The sequence below is a fragment of the Cynocephalus volans genome, chromosome 1, assembly GCF_027409185.1.
Source record: "Cynocephalus volans isolate mCynVol1 chromosome 1, mCynVol1.pri, whole genome shotgun sequence".
NCBI lineage: Eukaryota > Metazoa > Chordata > Mammalia > Dermoptera > Cynocephalidae > Cynocephalus > Cynocephalus volans.
The window spans coordinates 141,044,611-141,065,763 of record NC_084460.1 but is presented as its reverse complement, the minus strand read 5'-3'; positions in this window follow the sequence as shown (position 1 = coordinate 141,065,763).

The following is a 21,153-nucleotide window of genomic DNA, read 5'->3' as shown; positions in this document are numbered from 1 at the left end:
TGAGGATGAGGGTCTCTTTTCTCTCTGAATGTTATATAAACTAAAACAATTCTTAATACCAAAGGTCAGAATAAGCATGAAGCCCACCACGTTAGTTCTTGGATTTAAAACGATAGATATATGCAGACCATACTATTGCTAGCCAATGTACTGGAGATGAAACAAGGAGCAACACGCAGTCTTCTGTTCAAGACTTCGATGGCTACTGGGTTTGATGAGGACCATCAGATGGCCAAAATATTGTAGTGAGGTTAGAGAAGTGTCATGGAAAACTTAAAATTAAATTAAAAATGAGACCTTAATAGCATTTAATGCTTATTGTATATATCAAAGTGCTTCAAAGAATTTAGCTAGAACAAAATCTTATTGGACAATATAATTAAAGCTTTTAAACCTGGTAATAAGGTAGAACTAGGGGTTAAGGGTGTGAAATCCTATGTTTCTATTAGTACTATGGAGACTTACTATTAATTCTAAAAAACAAGACAAAGGGGTGCTAAATTTTGTAAATTCTATGCAGTTTTCCAGTGGATCCCATTAACAGTCCTTCTCATTTTGATCTTAAAATATTTGGCTGAATAAACCATCCAAGGAAGACCCCTCCCCCCACCCCTCACCACCCCACCCATGCAGGGCTGCTAAAAAATTTTGCAGATTATTAATTATTTTATATTTATTAACTCAACAGGTATGGTCTGATTGATCATATAGGAGTATGGTAATTTTACTTTAAAAAAGACAGCCCTCTCTCTGCTCCAAGTAAAGTGTAGAGCAATTGGTTGAATGTCCCAAACAAATGGTACTGTTTGCTTAGCACTTGTCTTATCTTGAATATTCAGGTTAATATTTATCCAAGGAACAGGCAGACTTTAGAGACAGCTTTTCCTCTTGTTGTATGCTTCATCACCTCATGAAAACATCTACCAGTAGAAAAAATCTACCGTTTTTTTAAGTCTCTTCCTCTCCGGCCAACAGTTAGTAACAGGCTGGATGCAATTATAGCTACAGACCTATTTGCTGCTCATGGAAAGCTGCACTTCAGTGGTAGTGCAGTAGTTACAGCTTGTGGAAACAGTCCTTTGGTGCACAGTTAAGTTTGCAAAGGGGTAAAAGGTATGTTCTGTTCTGTCTTTAAAATGTTTCTTAGTGATCTGAAACCACTTTTTGATAGTACACACATACATGTCTATTGTAACTTTACCAGCTTGAATTTGATTTGTTCAGAAACGATCTATTTGCTTCCCAATGTTTTTCCAAGAAAAACGAACTCCTGATTCTAAGACCAAGCCAATTATCTTTGATAGATATTTCCTTGCTTTTAACGGGTATATGAAAGATGAAGCTGTAAAATAAATTACCTCATTTGGTTACTTCATAAGCAGTTTATCTAGAAGTTATTTTACTCAAAAGTATGCATGCTATGGATATACTACTGAGAATTTATTTTGCAGTTCTCTATTTATAATGACCTCATTTTTTTTCAAAATAAAATATTTTGTTTTATAGAGTAGAATCTTGGACACTTGACCTCTAGTTTGCCTATTCATTGGGTTGTATTTAACGTACTTTTCTGTAGAGAATACTTGTCCTCATCAGTACAGAATAAAGATGGGATGGCCTTATTTTACGTAACTATCTCTATTAGACTCTACAGCATCATTTTACCTCTCAATTTTATTTGATAAGAAAGACATTTATGCTCATATGGCAATGTGGAATAGTTCCCCTCTAAGCTACTTTGCCAAGAGTAGAATACAGTTCTGATGCTCATTTTTTCAAAATATCATTTAAAGAAAAAAATACTCAATGAGGCTTGCTTAAAAGTCAAGCAGTCCATCTCCTTTTACAGATAATATACATTATATTCCTAGAAGAAGTGAAAACAGCAGAAAGCAGGTCATCTAAATCATTAGCACCTTTTTGAAGAATTGCTTCTCCTGAATTGCCTTTCTGAATTGGGCTCTAATGTGATGCCATCAGCATATATGGAGAATTGAAGTTGTCATTGTAGTTATTATATGGCTATTGTGGATAATACTGTTTATTTTATACATCATACAATGGCCTTTTTATAAGGAGCTGCAGAAAAAATTACTGTCTAATCTTACCACCAAGATAAATTGTTCTTCCTCTGAGCAACTGGTTTATCTATTTTAAATTGTGAATTATGTAACTGATAATTATATCTTCTTAGAATGAATTGACTATTTTTTTCTCCCAAAATATTTGTTCGTTACTTACTATGAGCAAAGGGCAGTGATGAGCCCTGGAGTTTTTTGGTGGGAATAACCTTGATAATAATAGCTAATATTTATTAAGCAATGTTCAAAGCACGTACTATGGTGTGAATGTCTCTTCAAATTTATGTGTTGAAACTTAATCACCAATGTGATAGGATTAAGAGGTGGGGCCTTTAGGGGGTGTGTAAGTCATGAGGGCAAAGCCCTCATAAATGGGATTCACAACTTTATAAAAGGGCTTGAGGGGGCAAGTTTACCCCTTCTATCCCTGTCACCATGTGAGGACATAATGTTTGTCCTGTCTGGAGGATGCAGCAATAAGGCACTCTTGGAAGCACAGTAGCCCTCACCAGACACCAAACCTGTCAGCACCTTGATTTTTGACTTCCCAGACTCCAGAAATGTAAGAAATAAATTTCTATTGCTTATAAATTACCCAGTCTGTGGTAATTTGATATAGCAGCACAAATGAACTAAGACAGAAATTAGTAGCAAGAAGTGGGGTGTTGCTATAACAAACACCTAAGAATGTGGAAGCAGCTTTGAAACTGGGTGATGGGTAAAGGCTGAGCCAAAAAGGGCTATTCTAGTGAGGGCTCAGAAGAAGAGGAGAGCTGTAGAGAGCCTTGTCACTTTATGTGGTTATGATGAGAATGTTGGTAGAAATATGGACAGTAAAGCCCATTCTGATGAGGTCTTAGACAGAAATGAGGGATACCTTATTGGAAACTGGAGGAAACACCATCCTTGTTATAAAGTGAGAAAGAACTTGGCTGAATTGTTTTCATGTTCTATAACAAGTACTCTGAGAAGTCAAAACTTAAGAGTGATGAACTAGGATATTTGGTGGAATAAATATCTGTGCAAAGTGTTCAGGGTACCACATGACTTTTCTTAACAGTTTATAGTAAAATGTGAGCAGAGTGAAGCAATTTAAACATGGAATTTATAATTAAAAGGGAAGCAGAATGTAAAGATTTGGAAAATTCTCAGCCTGGCCAAATTGTAAAAAAAAAAAAAGTATGTTAAGCAAACACCAAGGGTGTGGTCAAGCAAACATTTTATAAGGAGATTAGTATGGATAGAAGGAAGACATGCTATTCTTCAGGACAATGGAAGAATGACCCTGAAGGCATTTCTAGGATCTTAGAAGCTTCCACTCCTGCCACAGGCCCAGAGTGCCAGGACCTTGAGGGCAGAACAGTTTCAAGGGAGGGGCCTAGGATGACTGCGGGACCTCAGGGCTCACTGCCCAGGAACACCTCAAGTTTCTGCTCCCTGCATTCTGGCATGGCACTTTTTGGCCACTCAGGCTATGCCTCAGGTGGGCCCAAGTGCAGCTTGTACTGCCGCTTTGGAGGACACAAGTGGAAAATCTTGTCAACATCCACGTGGTGCTAACTCTGAAGGCACAGAGAGTACATGAAATATGGGGGCATGGCTACCTCCACCTAGATTTTAAAGAATGTTTTGGAGAGCCTCGGGAGCCACAAGGAGAACTGCTGTAGAAACAGGGCTACCATAAAGAGTCCCCACTGAAATACTTAGCAGAGCCATGGGAGCAGGATGGTCCCTAAGACCCCCAGAGCTGTAGATCCACCATTGTACAACATCAGCCTGGGAGAGTGGACTCAAACCAACTCAAACCCCTGAGAGATGCTGTGTGTCTTGTACCCAGCAAAGTGATGGGGTAGGGCCCCAAGGGCCTTGGAGTCTACCCCCTGCCCCAGATTGTATGGAGCCTCAAGATCTGATGTTGTTTTACTTGTTGAGTCTTAGACTTACTTGGGACCTGTTATCCCTTTCTTCTTTTTTGTTTCTACCTTTTGGAACGGGAATGTCTATTGTATGCCTGTTCCACCATTATATTTTGAAAGCACCTAACTTGTTTGATTTCACAGGCTCTCAGCTGAAGAGGAATTTGTCTCAGGATACCTTGAGTCTCACCCATATCTGATTTAGATGTGACCCTGGACTTTAGATTTTTGCATTAATGCTGGAAAGAGTTAAGATCTTTGGAGCTATTGGTATAGCATGGATGTTGCATGTGGGAAATACACAAATTTTGGGGGCCAGGGATGAAATGCTATGGTCTGAATGTCCCCTAAAACCCCTGTGTTGAAACTTAATCACAGTCTCTAGGTGAGCAAAGATGGAACCGCCACCAGAAGCTGCCAGGCTCCTGAGCTGCAGGGTGTGGGGGTGTGAGGAGGTGTGGAGGGAGTGTGGGGGGGAACGGTGGGCCTCAGCCACACCTCTCTTGCCATCAGCAACAAGGCTAGTGAAGGAGCCAGCCATGTGCCTCTCCTGTCCCTGCTTCCCTCTCTTACCCCTCTGCAACAACATCTCAGAAATGTAAAAAAAAAAAAAAAAAAAAAAATTAATTAAACAAAAGAAACTGTGAATGTATGTTAAGAGGTAGGACTTTTAGGAGGTGATTAAGCCATGTGGGGTCTGGCCTCATAGATGGGATTAGTTCCTTATCAAAGGGGTGGAGAGAACTAAGTAAGTCCTTTTGCATCCTACCACTTTTTCTGCCAAGTGAGGACATAGCATTTGTCCCCTCTGGAGGATGCAGCAACAAGGGGTCTTCTTGGAAGTAGAGAGCAGCCCTCACCAGACATCAAACCTCTGGCACTTTGATCTTGGACTTCCCAGCCTCCAGAACTGTGAGAAATAAATTTCAATTATTTATAAATTATAATTACCTAGTCTGTGGGATTTTTCTGTAGCAGCCCAAACTGACTAAGATAACAGGTTAGTGTATTAATTCTTTACTCTTATTATTCATGTTTTGTGGATGAGGAATCTCAGATGCTAAGAAACTAATATATTTAAGAAACTTGCCCAAAGACATGCAGCTAACAGGTTTAAGAACTATCATTCAAGTACAGACAGTTTAGTTTGGTAACTTTGTTATCTCTTGCCTCAGTGCAAATGGCAATGACATTTGTTTGGTGATCTCACTCATCTCAGGTCATCTCACCTATAAAATTTAGAACTATGCACTCAGGCTTTATGAGTCAATCATTAAATGCCATTTCCCAGCTTGGAGCACATAGTAGGTACTCAGTAAATTTAAACTTGCTTACCTGGAGAATGTTCTGGTACAGTGCAGAAGGTACATGGACCCTATATCCAAGAGTTTATAAAGTCATAGTATGTTACTATAAGCATATATATGTCTAAAACCAAGTAAAATATAATTATAGGTTGAATTGAGGCAGAGAACTGGTTAGACTCTAGTGACTAAAAAATAGGTAGAAAATAAATAAAAAACCAAGAGCTATCCCAACCAATTCTTCAGAGGGAAGTCCCTTGATTGATATGATAGCTGTAAAAAGTTTTCTCCTATATTTGAGAAAGAGAAAAGGAACAGTACCCAACCCATCATAAGTTCTCAAAGTGTTTTGATTAACTGAAGAAAAGAGAACAAGTACAGGAATGGGTTTTTCTTATGAAACATATATACTTGCTGCGGTGAAGTTTATCTACTGTATTATGACTCTTATTCTTTCAGATAGTTTAGTCTTGAATGTGCTCATTCCATTTCTCAGAAAAGTGTTCAGTACAGACCATAGGACTCTGGTGGTCTGGCAGTTGTACACATTGTACAGCTCTACTATCCTTCATAAATGTTGTGATAAATTTAACTTTTCCTAAACAAATACAAACTGATTATTGTTTTATTCCCTCCATCTTAGAGTTTAAAAGGTTGAGTTAGAGACTGTTAAGAGACCGCAGAAATTCATTGTACAAACTTCTACAGATGTTAAGCTTGAACTCATGAAAAACAAAAGCTAACTAGTAGCAGGAGGCTAGCAGCTGATTAGTGCTCAAGCAAAATGTATCAGAAGTTGAGTACTCCCACATCAGTGCTTTTTAGAGGAAGCATTTGACTAATTTAAACATGCTCAAAGCTGAGAGCTGGCTGAGCTCTTATGCAATCCAAATTTTTATTCTGTAAAAAGTCTTTCCCAGACAATTTGGAATAATCAGAGTGGGAAGGAGTTTTGCTCCCTGGGACCATTTTCCCAAAGATAATTGTAAGAGGGCGAATAAAACTCAGTTATTCTCCCATGGAGTTCAATCCTATGAATCTCCAAACTTAGAAAATCAAGGGTAGGCTTCTTTTATTTCTAAGTAAAACAAACAAACAAACAAACGAACAAAAAAACCCCAACCAACCAAACAAAAAAACCCAAAAAACCTTTTTCTGATAACATAAGAATATATCATTAATTTCATTCAACCAGTTTGTTCTGAGTACTCTCTGTGGGCCAGGTGCTCCTCTAGAATCTTCAGATAATTCAGTGAACAGTACAGTTAAGGAGCCTGCCCTCATGGTGCTTACCACATAAACTAGGCTGAGTAACAGTTTGTGATGATGTAACTATGAAGTGGACTGAAGAGTATCATGAAGAATGCATTTTCTAAGCAAAGTAATTGCATATAAAATGCACAAAATGAATTCTAACTTTTTAAGAATAAAATAACATGAACTGATATTTCTTTTTCCTTTAAATAGTGGGGCATAATAATTCAATTTCCAAAAATAGCTCTTGAATTCTGTTTTCACACTATAAAGTTCAAATTTACAGAACTATTTGTGATTCTCTTTTTGTTGTATTCTCTCCAGGTGTGTCCCTTTGTCCTCTTCCTGACACTCAATTAATATATCTCTTGCACTTCCAATCTTGCCTGTCTTTTACCCAGTTAATTGTTATCATTTGTCAATACTTGTCTTAGACATAAGTTCCTCCAGAAACACCTTTTCAGTCTTCAGTATATTTTATCACAGAGTAGTTACTTGTCATTCTCCTAATAGTTGCAAGGGACCAAATTTAACTTCGCAGTATCAGTGTTGAACACAACACTTGGCACATGGTACATACTTAGTAGATGGTTTCAAGACTGACTTTGATTAACTGATAAAATAATTGACATGTGATTTTCAGATCCCTCCACAATTTGAATTGTGCCCATCTTTTCAGCCTTATCTCTTAAATAGGTCCATATACAACAACTTGATCAACTAAACTCATCTTCTCACAATTCTTTGAACATGGCTTTTGTATCTTTGTCCATGCCATTCCTAAGGCATATTCAACAAGATTCTACCTAAATGTCAAATTGCAAATTTAACTCCACTTATTCTATGAAGTCTTCTCTGATTCTTTGAATTTATGCACTACTTAGGGATAGTATTACTTTTAGACAGTTAAAATAAATGTCAAATAAAATGAAAATGAGACTGCTTAGCTATTTCTATATATCCTCACGGGAAGGCACCAGGCTTTCTGTAAGAGCCTTTATTTGTAAATATTATCATAGAGTTGTTTACCTTATATTATGGTCTGAATGTATCCCCCAAAATTTATGGGTTGGAAATTTAATCCCCAATGTAACAGTGTTAAGAGGTGGGAACTTTAAGAGGTGATTGTGTTAATCTGTTTCTCTTACTTATAACAGAAATAGCTGAAACTGGGTAATTTGTAGAGAAACAATATTTATTGCTTACAGTTTCAGAGACTGGGAAGTCCAAAGTCCAGGGAACACATCTGGTGAGAAGACTCTACAGCAATGCAGGATGTCACAGGAAAAGAACGGTGGAGCAGAGAGAGAGACTAACCTCCTCATTCACTCTCCTTTAAAGCCATCAGAACCATGAGCCAAACACATATCTGTTCATTATAAATTACCCAGTTTGTGTGGCATTCTGTTATAGCAGAATAAAATGGACAAAGACATCTTACATTATAAACACTGTACAAAGGATTTAAAAAAACAAACAAAAAATACCCTTGCCAGTTGTGGAGTTTTTAAGCAGTAGTTATTATTGAAACTAGTTAAGAGAACAGAGATATATGCTCATTTTAAAATCTCTTTCATGTTATACTTTATTGTGAAAGGCTATAGGGCCAACATAGTTTTAAATGATGCCTAATATACAATTGCTGAAATAGTATTATAAAAATAAAATGGTTATTTACTTATTTGTATAAAATTGCTGAGCATCTCCAATAATTTAAGTTGCTCATGTAGAAAATCCCACTATACAACAATTTTAGGAATGAGTAACAATTGACAAAGGATTAACAATTGATAAATTGGTCAAGGGAGAGTATCCCTAGTTGAGGGATAGCATCTCTTTAATAATTTTACAGTATAACATTAAGTATTTAAATATTATCCTAAAACTAATACCAGTTATTTGAGTTGTGCTAATTTTGATACTTGAAAGCAAACAGTACCTGGTATTAGCACTGCTGAACGTGGGGAATAATCAACGCAACTCTAAATTGAATATTACATGGGCAAAATATAAAGTACTAAAGTAATACAGGTGACTATTTCGTATACTTGCATAGCCCAAGAGGTCCAAGGCATGTTGTTTGCAAGGAATTTAGTAATGCAACTAATATTAACTTAGGTAAATATAAAATTATTCAAGTCACTAAACTGAAGAAAGTGCTAAGGAACCAAGCCTCAGGAAGGTAGGCTACAGAACATATTCAAGGACCTCAGGGACTAAAATCAGTATCTTGTCTATATCTCTTCTCTTTCTTTCTACGCTGGCTTCAACACCTCTAGCCACTAACCTAAACAAAATAGAACTGTGTCTGATGGCAGTTCTTGAGCTCAGTCCTCATGGCCTTATGACTGTGCAATCCCCAAGATATTTTTCAAAATACAAAACTTATGCAAATAAAACACACAAATATTAAAACAAAACAAACTCAGAAAATGACAGATTGAACCAGCTTAGGAAGTGTTCCTCTATTGAACTAATACACAGGCTTGGGGATGTTATAATTACGATGAGGTCTGCACGGGTCATGCAAAGAACTCTATGGCTGGACCACAGATAAATATGATAATTAGAGGTCCCCACAAGAACCTCATGATTAGAGTAGAAAAGAAGAACCATTTATCAAAGGAAGGTGTTTATTTCTCCAAAAAATAGGAGTAATAGTGGGAAGAAAAAAGGCTTCATGTGCTATCACAAGTGAAGGGGCTATGACCCTTTGATTCTGGGTGATCTCTTTCCACAGGGCAGTGTTTGGTTGAGGGGAGGAGAGTAGCAGGTAGATCACCTGGGAAAAAGGGCTAGCAAGAGCTAAAGGCCAGGCATCAGCAAAATGGATCAGAATCAGTTCCACATTCACAGCAGGAGTGGGAAATTAAGTCAGAAAAATCTAGTTATATGTACTGCTAACAGGGGTATTCACATTGGTATTGTAGGTTATGAATTATTGATAAAGGAGTGTTATGACTCAGGATCTCACAGTTTTATTTCTGACATGCCTGATATCTGGGTGACTGACATCTGGACACCTCAGCCTTGATTAGGAACAGCTGTAATAGATCCCCTTAGTAATTTCATCTGTAGGAGGCTGGTAACATACTCCTATCCTTCTCCCTTAGCCACCTAAAGTTAAGAGAGATCCAGTTAAACAGTGAAGGAATTGGTAGCTACTAAAACAACAGTGGTCCTTGGCTATTTACTTGCATGTGGCAAGGATTTGGAAGAGGAACCTACATTTGATATGTTCAAAGGACAGGCAGTCACTGGATGGAGGATAAAGATTAGAGGACAATAGTTATTAGTATAAGTATTTTAAGAAGAAAACTTTTCTTGTGGCAGAAGACTGGGACTGGTGATAGAGAATACTGGAAAGATTCATTCTTTGAAGAATGTCTTCATTCTAAAATTATGTTATTATCTATAAATACTCAAGGAAAAGCATTACAATGATATTTAAACTCATATACTTTGTTTTCCTATCTAGACTCTAGATTTTAATATTCATGGATTCCCAGACTATTGGGGGTTGGGGAGTACCTCAATGAAGAGCAGAAAACTACTCAGGTACCTTTGGGGCACATTTTGGTAGTCTTGATTTAAAAGTGTTACTTTTAGTACTTCCTAAAAGGCCAACGAAGAAGGACTTTCAAAATTGAAAAAAATATTAGCTGTTTTCCAGTTTCCACCTGAGGCTGATGTATCCCTCATGTATATACTTATAGAGTTAATGAAATACATATTTGCAAGACATTGCATTAATAAGAAAGAGTGATTGCAAAAAAGTCACCTGTATTTGTTAATTTGCTGCAGGCTCACTCTCCAGGCAGCTGGCACATAATAATCTTTTTATTTGGCAGGATAGAAATAAAGAAAGGGATGCTGAAAATCTGAATAATTACAGCCCCAATTCAATTTTACTAAAAACAGTTAAATTATTTAAATGTCTCTTCTGGAGTCAAAATGAATATTTTTTAGTTTACAAATATTTTATTACCATTAGAGCAATTTTGTTTCCATTATCTTAGCTTTCCAATTCTGTGCTATTAAAAATGAGAAATAATCCTCATAAAGTGAGTCCAAATTAGGGTCCTGGGGTCAAATTGTGTTTACTGGTTTGCCCATGTTCTTTGAGTAGGGGACCACAATATATTTCAATGGCTAAGTTATGTACTCTTATATATATATAAATTGTCTTTAGTCAAGCAAAAAACATTATATTTCAGGCTAAAAATAAAGCCTGTTGAGGGCATTATACAGTTTCTGCATCAAGGAATTTAATACTACCTAGTATTATGTTAGAATTTAGAGTGTGGCAATTTATCAATTGCATCATGAGCTTGCATCTTGGGGCTGCTGATATTGGAAAGAAACAACAAGTGTTTTCATTTTTATATCATTACCTTTTGTGAACTCAATTATTCAATTGAGTAATAATTATGTAATAATTCAAAAATAATTCAAATTATTTTTAAATTTAAAATTTCAGAAAATTAGATTTTAGTAATTTGAACTTGAGAAAATTTAGACAGAGGGTATTAGAGTAAAATTTATAGGTTGTAGTTAGGTCCACAAGTTTTCAGTTCTCTTTCTGCTGGTTACAATGAAGTATATCACTTGTCAATGATTTAGAGGAGGCAGCCTTCTTATAATACTGACCAAACAAAATATTAGAATGAGATAATGAAGGAACTAGAAATTTACCTTATGTGCACATTGTATAATTTAACTACTTTGTAAACTTCAGCGCAAAAGCATCAACTACACAAAGAGATTTTCAATTTTTCACTATCAGTTGTTTTACATTGTTAATATTATTTGATAAGAATTTACATATCTACATATTGACTAACAAAATTACACTATAATTACACAGTTATCAACATTTTGTGTTATTATTTCCAGGGCTGAGTCTTAGAGCAGCTGAATATGTCATTGCTTAATGATTAAAAAGAAAGTTCTCTGGTTAGCTCTGTGAGATTAGAAATGCATTTTTTTCCCAATCTAATAAGAAAAAGCAGATAGAAAAAAAAAAATACCTAAAATTGTTCATTTCAGAAGCAAGACTTCAGGAATGCTGAGGAACTCCAAAAATTCACTCCTCCATAAAAACAATGAAGACACTTGCAAAAATGGTCAATTTTTTTTCAGAACTCTAGAAAATAGCAAAAGGCTTTATTGTATGAGGATACTTCAAAAAATTCATGGAAATATTCATATTATCTTTCAATTCTATTTTCCCATGAACTTCTGAAGTACCCTCATATGTGAATTATATATCAATAAACATTATAAAAAAGCGACTAGTTTATCAAATCCAGTTTCACCCAATAGCTTCCCAATTTTTGTGCAGGTTTTTTTTTTTTTTTTGTCAATTTACAGGTGACATTGTGAGTAACAAATTTGGGGGGAAAGTGAAAAAGCAGAAATAGCCTGAAAAACAGACAGACAGATAATAAGGAACCATGTTCATGGGCATGGTGTATGAGCTGGCAGTGCTTGGAAAATCTCAGTATTTAACATGGATTTAAAGAAATCTTGTCCAGCCACACCATGAAAACTCAGCCTTAATTAAGGCCAGACGCCCCCACAGAACACAGATACCAGTTGTTTAAAAGCCTTGGAGTGAGGCAGCGGAGTTTTATAAAAGGAATTGAGCACCAGAGGCAACCGGGTCCAAGTTCACATCACATTTTAGCCACTCACAAGCTCTGTGACTCGAATTATCTACTCTAAATCTCATTTCCTTGTTCATAAAACAGAAACACCAAAAGATACCATAAAGATCTTTTGTGTATATCAAATGAGATAAATATGAGTAACACACCTAGGACAAGTTCAAGAGCCTAATATGCATTTCCCACTTCACCATATCTGAGCCCAAAATAAGGGAAACTGTGGTCACTCAGAGTTTATTTTTCTCATTCTACTGAGTTGCAACATTAGTTAAGACTCCAACTTGTTTAATGGAAGTGGATTTCAACCTTTATACTCAGATGTGTTGGAAATTTATCCTTACTTGGTTTAAGTAGATTTACTTCTGTATTTACATTCAATCTCAGGTATTTTTTAAGTCCCCTACCTTTGTTAACTTTGCAATTGATTATTGAGAGCTCACATGGCCTATATACCGTACTCTATGCTCTGTAGTATCAACTGCAGCTCAGTCTATGGTTATAAGGTCCCACATAGTCCAATGACTTTCTGCTTCTCTGCCACTCAGGCCCAGAGCAGGTAAAATATGACTTTTAGGCTCCAAACTCCTTTGGCACATTGTGTTCCCACTTATTGCTGAGGTTTGCTCACTTTCTGAGGAGTTGTCCCAAACGTTCTTCACTATGATGGGGATTTCCCTTCTCCATCTCTGTTCTAGGCAGCTTTGTTTCTACATCACTACTCTTGGAGGCGATTTCCACTCTCCTCCTCTCCTCAAAACCCATCATTCTCTTTCTAATAAGAGTAAGCTTTAACTAAATATGTAAATCAACTCTATCATTAGACAGCTTCTGCTTTTTTCATCCCTTCAAAACTTTTTGAAGCAAATAAATATGAGACATGATTACATGTTGGGATTTGGGGATGGTTGGAATTGAGGGTGGAATTGCAGGTGGAACCCACACACACACACACCTATGCACACATTATTATATCAGTAAACTGCCTTTCAAAATTTGGGAAGAAATATGCTACTGTAGATAAATTTTTCTAAGTAAGCATTTCACTGAAAATTCTGGAACAATACTCTGAGAAAGCTGAACAAGGAAGACTCACCTTCAAGTGGTAATAACGTCTATGTTTCCAATTTAGCTTCTCATTTATCTATAAAGACATGTGTGTTAGAATTTCATAGGAAATTCAAAATCTTTCCACATAGTCATTAAATATTTGGTATAATCCAATGCTTTATGTGTGGTAGATGCTGAATATATTAAATTGTTTTGATTGAAGATTTAATAATAAAATGGAAAGCCAATGTTTTAAACCACCTATTTTTTATGTAGAGTACAAGATAAAAAAGCAAGTTTACCTGATCAACGTATTAACACTCAACTGATCAGTTAACATTCTGTGTAGTTTAGTCAAAAGGCAGTACTAAACCAATAGTCAAGATTCCTGGCTTCTAGTTATTTCTCTGTCACCAATATATGACCTTGAGGAAATTATTAAACATTCTGCGTTTCTGTGTTTGAAAAAATAAAGCAATGATGATCCCGTTTTTCTTGCTTACATTACGTTGTTGCTGTGAAGATCAAATGAGGAAATGTGAATGCTGGGCTTGAGTACAAACTTGCAGAATGTTATAAACTATTTCTTAATGTCAAGAATAAAGTTTTCTATAGACTGATTAAAAAAGTATACTTTGCTACAAAGTATTGTCCCAGGGTTCTATATTGATGTGTTTCACTTAGTTTGGGAGTAAGGAGTAATGCCAATTTGAAATCTGAATTGATTTTAATATAATAGCGAGGTTGGATTATGTACCATAGCATTGTCCAAACTCAGGGAAATAGCCCAAGATTATCACAAAGAATGCCACAGTTGGAAAATTACGTGTTGTATCTGCAGTTTAGTCTCTATCATCTGAGATAACCTTGAGATAGATAACATCTGAGACAGATACCATCTATCATTAATATCTTAGTGCATGTGTGATGGTTAATTTCTGTGTCAATGTAGAAGCTGTTTTTGAATGAGATTAACATTTAAATGAATGAATTTTGAGTAAAGAGATCATCCTCCAAAATGTAAGTGTGTCTCATTCAATCGCTTGAAAGCCTGAACAGAATAAAAAGACTGGCCTCCCCAAACAAGAGGAAATTCTCTGGCAGACTGCCTTTGGATTTCCATCCATACCATCAGCTGTCCTGGGTCTCCATCCTGCTGGGTACACTGTAGATTTTGGAGTTTCTAGCTTCCATAATCATGTGAGCCAATTTCTTATAATAAATCTCATTTATAACATGAAAACATCCTATTGGTTCTGTTTTTTTGGAGAAGCCTGACTAATACAGCATATATCAGCTTTTTGGGATGTGGTGAAGGGGGAAATACTATTCACCAATTCTATGAATGAAAATATCCTACTTAACTTATTTTTAATATTGGTGCTTCTTGAGCAGAGGACTTCAAGTTCAGAAGGATTTCAGTATGTAACAAACAGAAATGAGAAAGATATATATTACATTTAATATATACACAAAAAAGTACAAGGGGTGGGGTAGTAAAGATGTAAGAAAATACAAGAGTGGATATAAATGAAAAGTACATGACTTACTGGCCATTTTCTAAACAGAATGTCAATACTGATATAACAGGCTGCCACTTGAATTAACCTGATATTTTAGTGTAAAATTTTTGGGGGAATGATTGTGTCAAATTCTAAATAATTCTGTAGCATATACAGAGATTTTTAACCAGTTATAATCTGAATGTTTGTTGGAGAGCTGGAGAGATAAGGTAGCTTTTGCTTGTCTAATATGGCATCATTACTATCCTACAAAGCTGGAAAAGAGACAAGATGACCTCTAAAGCCTCTCATATCAGAAAACTTTTATTACAATCAAGCTTTGTGCTTAGAGCCTATAAGATATTAAAATTTAGAACATTAAATAATAAGATCACATACAACAGCATTTCAATGCCATTAGCTTCCAATAAATCAAATTTGCAGGAATTAAAGTATCTAGTTATTATGTTTCACTGAGAGGAAATATTAAAATTCATGAGTGTTCTAAAGGACACCATAACTAAAGCAGAGCAGGTTATAGTTCTGCCAATAAAGGACCAGAAATTTCCAATAGGCCTTTACCATGAAATTATCAGAAATCAACAGGAAAATAAATATCTGCATTGAAAAAAATGTACAGGATTAACTTGAATGATGTTGATAGAAGATATGAAAGTTAGTGAGGTACTTTAAAAATAGCTGATGTCCTTTACAGCTGGTAGGAGAAAGAAAATGCCAGTGAAGAGGCTAAAGAGAATATGAAGGGCATTTTAAGATTGCTTAAGGGAATATTTAAAGGGAACAAGATATGAGAAAAATGAAGTAGAAATTTTAGATGAAATTGTCTATAGAAGCTATAGAAGTTGATAAATTATAATTAGAAATAGAAGCAGCAGTAATTTATAGTAGAGAGAATATTGAAATTTTTATAAACTGTCATCGATAGTCTTTTAAAATTATAAAACCAAGAAAGAATATGAACTCAGAAAAAGTAAATCTAAAGGGAAAAGCTTGAAAAGATAATATAGAGTATTATTTAAATGTTCCCCCTCTCACTAAAGGATCTCATTGAAAATCATCTTTTTTTCTTAATGCTAACAACAAATTGGCAAAGACATTCAAATAGAAATATTCATTATATTTAGGGCTGCCTTGGAAATATTTTTATCAGAAGCTTTTTTTTTCACTATTAATATCATAAAAGTATAATAAACAATATGGTATCCAGGATACATCAATCAATTGAACTGCCAAAATAAATTACTTTCTGAAATTAAGCTCTCTTACTCTATATCCTACCCAGGAGTGAGGACTAGTGCTTGGATACATGACGGGCCATGTCCACAAAGAAATCTACTGAGGAGAGTTTAACTTATTAGGTTCTTTTCCTTTAGAGTATAGAAACAGTAATAATTAACAAATAGCTTTAAGCTTTTCCTCTTTCACTATAGTTCCCTTTAGTTAGCCCAATCCTTCGTTAAAAGAGATAATTTCCTTGTAGTCTTGTGAGGCTTGCTGTTCATTCCCCTTCTGCTGCTCGCCATCGAGAGGAAGGATCCCATATATGGAAATACAGTCTGGTGACTGACTAGCACACAACAAGTTGCAGCGCTGGCATCAGCCAATGCTTAGAAACCCTTCCAAGTCGACCAATTGGGAAGGACGTGAGAGGATGCTTTTTCTTTTTCTTTCAGGCTCATTAGTATACTTAACATTTCACAATGTAATAATAACTTTTTGTGGCCCTTTAGAATTTTTCTTTTTCTTTGTAATAAATATTACAGAAAGGTAACTCTTGATAAGGGAGTGATAGAGTTTGGATGTGTTGCCTCTCCAAAGCTCGTGTCAAAATCTGATCCCCAACTTGGCAATGTTGACAGTGGTTTGGGTCATGGGGACAGATCCATCATGAATGAATTAGTGCTCACCCTGGGTGGGAGGGGGTGCGGTTCATGAGTGAGATCTCGCTCTATTAGTTCCCATGAAAGCTGGTTGTTTTAAAGGAGCCTGGTACCTCCTCTCTCTCTCTCTTGCTTCCTTTCGCCAAATGATCTGCTTGTACCTGCCAGCTGCCTGCGGTTTTCTGCTGTGAGGAGAAGCAGCCTGAGGCCTGCATCAGATGCAGCTGTCCCAGAATCATGAGTCAAAAATGCGTCTTTTCTTTATAAATTAGCCAGTTTCAGGTATTTTGTTATAGCAACACAAAAACAGACTAATACAGGGGGATATGTTAATATGTCTATTGTATGTATTTATAATAATTATTTTAATCATTCTTTCATTTTGGACATGTAGGTTGCTTTAACTTTTTAGTACTTAAAAAAGCAAGAAATGGATTTGATCATTAGATTTTAGTTCAGTTACAAGCTCTGTACTTAACCTCTTTGAGTTTCCTTATATCCTAAAGAGAAAGTAATACCTACATGAAATGATTGTTTTAAGTATTCTATTGCATGTGGTAGTTTATGCAAATGTCTAGGCCAGTTGCTGGCACAGAGTAGGAAATAAACTTACTTTCCCCATTCTACTTATTCTACCTTACCCTTGTCAAACGACTTAGGAACTTAGAACTGATCATACTTCAAGTAGGATCTTGTCTTTGCAAAAGCCATTAGGGTTGTTACCTTTCTGTACTTGACACTGTCATTAATTAGTGTAACCTAAGTTTAAGACAAAATTGCATTTAGTGATGGATGTTTTAAGTCATAGAACTTAACTAAATAAATAATTAAGGCAAGAATTATTTACTACTGATGTAACAGAAAACAAAATATTTAATTATGGGTAAGACCATTGGAGAGGAGGCTAGTTGTTCCTGAGCACAGCAAAAGAAAAACATTAAGGATTATTAGAGGTTAAAACTATAAAGATGGGAAAATGAACCAAGAGAATTTGGACTAAAGAAAAGAAGACTAAAAACAAATTTGCTGTAAAAGATATTGAGGGGAAAATATCAGATATTCTTCTATGACTCCAAAATGAAATGCAAACATATAAAGTATAAAATTCAGAATAATTGTGAAGCATTAGGATTAACCTGAAAGTTCAGTCAAGAATTAAAGGAGATTTCTGTTACTAGTTGTAGAAATACGCCGTCATTATGAGTAAAATCATCATTTAAAGAGATTGGTTTATAAATATCAGTGGTCCAGTGTGCTTCCCGCCCTTGAAATCCCTTACATTGATTCTCTTACTTTCTAGGATACTAAAAATGTCGTTGTGGTAACTGATTTTTATGAAAAAATTTTAAGACCTTCCTATCCTATTTAGATTAGTATATTTACTAATGAGTTTATATTTACTTACTGAATTATCCAGATTTTTTATTTGGAAACTCTGGTATAGTTTAATTTTGATTTAGGTTTGGATTCTTCTCTCCAGGTTGGATCTCTACCCTTAGGGATGTGTGATATTATGAAATACTATCCTATACATTTGGTCTTAGTCCCCTTTCCTGGCATGCAACTCCTAAAATTCTTTGAATTTCCAAAGTAGTAAGTGCCTTTTTGGGTGTTAAGGAGCTGACTGGTGGCTGGCAACTCCTAGGCAGCTTTAGGATGGGAGCTGGTCACTTCCAGCTCCACCCCCAACCTCTGGGAGGGGAGAGGGGCTGAAGGTTAAGTTGATCACCGGTGGCCAATGATTTAATCAATTGTGTGTATTTAGTGAAGATTCCTTCCAAAAGGACTGGGTTCAGGCAGCATCCAGAGAGTTGAACACGTGGAGGTTCCTGGAGGGTGGCAAGGAAGCTCTGCACCCCTTTCCCCATACCTCACCCTACACATCTCTTCATCTGTATTCTTCCTAATATCCAGATAGTAAACTGGTAAATGTGTTCTCTGAGTTCTGTGACCTGCTCTAGCAAATTGATTGAGTCCAAGGAGGAGGTTGTGTGAACACCAATTTATAGCCAGATGGTCAGAACAGACAAAATAACCTAAGGCTTGAGGTTGAAATCATCGAAAGTGGGGCTTAGTCTTGCAGGACTGTGCCCTCAACCTGATGCTATCTTCAGGTAGATAGTGTCAGAATTAAACTGAATTAGAGGACATCCAGCTGATATCTGCTGCAGAAATTCTTGGTGTTTGGGGAAAAGTCCCCATACATTTGATCACAGAATTCTTCTGTGTTGATTGTGGTGGTGTGAGAGCAGAGGAAAAAGTTTGCTTTTTCTACTGAGGATGTTATCCAGTTCCAAGGATGCCTGGAACGTTGAAGTGCAGGTAAACTTTTCCTAAGGCACTCTCTGGAAGCATACCCAGGAAGGAGTAGCAGAACTGGAAGAAAGGTAAAAGTAAACTCAACTTGAGTTTAAAGGGCAGTTTGAGGATGAATGCCAGATCCAGTAGGGTTCCTTCCTAGAAGGACAAGGAAGTGGCAGGTATGGAGGGTTGAAATCTTGGTTTTTTCAAAAGGAAGGCTTGGGTCAGATAGTTCTTCTGCATTTATCAGCCAAGAGTAAAAGTCTGACCATTTTTCTAGAGATATTCTGTTCTGTTGTGGAAGCAATGTGTCATCTTAAAGCAACCATCTCCATCCATGGATGGATTATACTCATGTTTCACTTTTTAATTTTCTGCTTCTGTTTCACCAGTTCGGTATTATAAAATGAGATCATGTTCTTCTCTTCCGTGATTAAGGGGTAATATTCTTCTGGGAAAGTAGTAGTCCTTTAATGATATTGCTATTTTATTTCTGGAAGTTTCCCAGAGTAATAACCCCACTGTGCTCTGGAAAAGGCCCTCCATTTCCTGTAGATAATTTGGTCTGGATAATTCTTGTTCTGGTCTTATATCTTCTAATAGTGTCACTTGCCAACTGCTTCAACTGCTGCTGACCCTTGTGAGTGAGCTTATGAGTGAGCACAGCTACTCCACTATCAGTATATGATATTGCCTTCTGGATCATTTGACTCCTCCAATCCTGTCTCCTCATCTCAGACATTGCATGGCCTCGAGGAAAGAAACTTCACTATTTTACTTTCACCACAGCACAAGGGAGTCCAGGACAGGACTTTTAACAATACTACTGAAACTTTGCTGTACCGGACAATGCACAGAAAAGCTTGAAATTTGTCCTGTACACAATTACTTGTAATAACACACCTGTTCTAATCTGTTGTCAGGATCTCTGCTCAGCTCTTAGAATGTTTCCTTGTGCTACTGAGGGGCAAGCTCAATCCCTACCTGGGAATGTCCTGACACTTGTACATCTCAGCTTTTACGTCTGCTTGCCTTCTGTGCCTCTGAGAAACACAAAAGTTTTCTCTTGTCTAAGTTTTGCTTTCTATCCTGTCACAGGAATCTGACCTATTCTTCTTGAGAAATTTCCCCATATCCTCACGCCCATTATTGCCTTTCACTACAAATGTGTGGAGTGTATTTTATTGACCAGATAAATCAATCATCTATTCTATAGTATATTTACCAGAACTGAATTATTGAATCCTAAATTATGCCATTCATTGTGTCATAGTGTAATTTAGAGCTGTGCCAAGCTCATGTTCATTTTTTCATACACCTTTTTCTCTTACATGAGGTAAAAGTAATGTCAAGACTCTGTCTGGGCAAAGTCTGCTCTTGGGTGTTCATGTGCGTGCACATTCTTCCTCAGAAAGACACAGGTATGTCCCACGTAGAGATGGTCTACAGAATCCAGATTTCTTTGCGAGGGAATCCCAAAATAAATTAATAATTAAATACAGTATTTCTCCAACTCTCTATGGGTAGTACTTTGCTGAGGAAATCAATTTACATTAATAGACCAAGAACAAACCCCTCTGTCACAAATTTCCCTCAAGAACAATGCAGATGCTTGTTCCTTATATATGAAGGTACTTTAAAAAGTTCATGGAAAAATAGAAATAAAAGGTAATAAACTAAACTTTCCATAAGCTTTTTGAAGTACACTTATATACGTATAAATTGAAGGATTTAGTTAAATAACCCCCAAGCATATCAAAGGGAGATGTTCCCTAAAATCAAATGCCAACAAATTCTATCCTAGAATGTGATATGAGATTTACTACTTTCAAGATGCTGTCTTCCCATCTTAAAATGGAAAGAGACATTCTCCACCATGTGTGTTATTAAAAGGATATTAAAGGACTGGATACTGAATATTGATAAGCCTGAGTCTCACTCTTTTTCTTAAGAGGAAATATGAACTTAATAAGATGCTCTTTTTGGTTTAGTTCTCTTCCTCAACACAAAGATTGTGTAGCTACTCTACTTATTTATGGTACTCACATGGGCTGTGGTCTCAGTGGTAAAGTTTTAATTATTTCAGAAAATGTAGAACTCTTACATATTTATAATGTTTTCCTATTGGGACATGAAAAGAGACTTAGTTATATAGAGAAATCTGTAATTTTTCTTTCT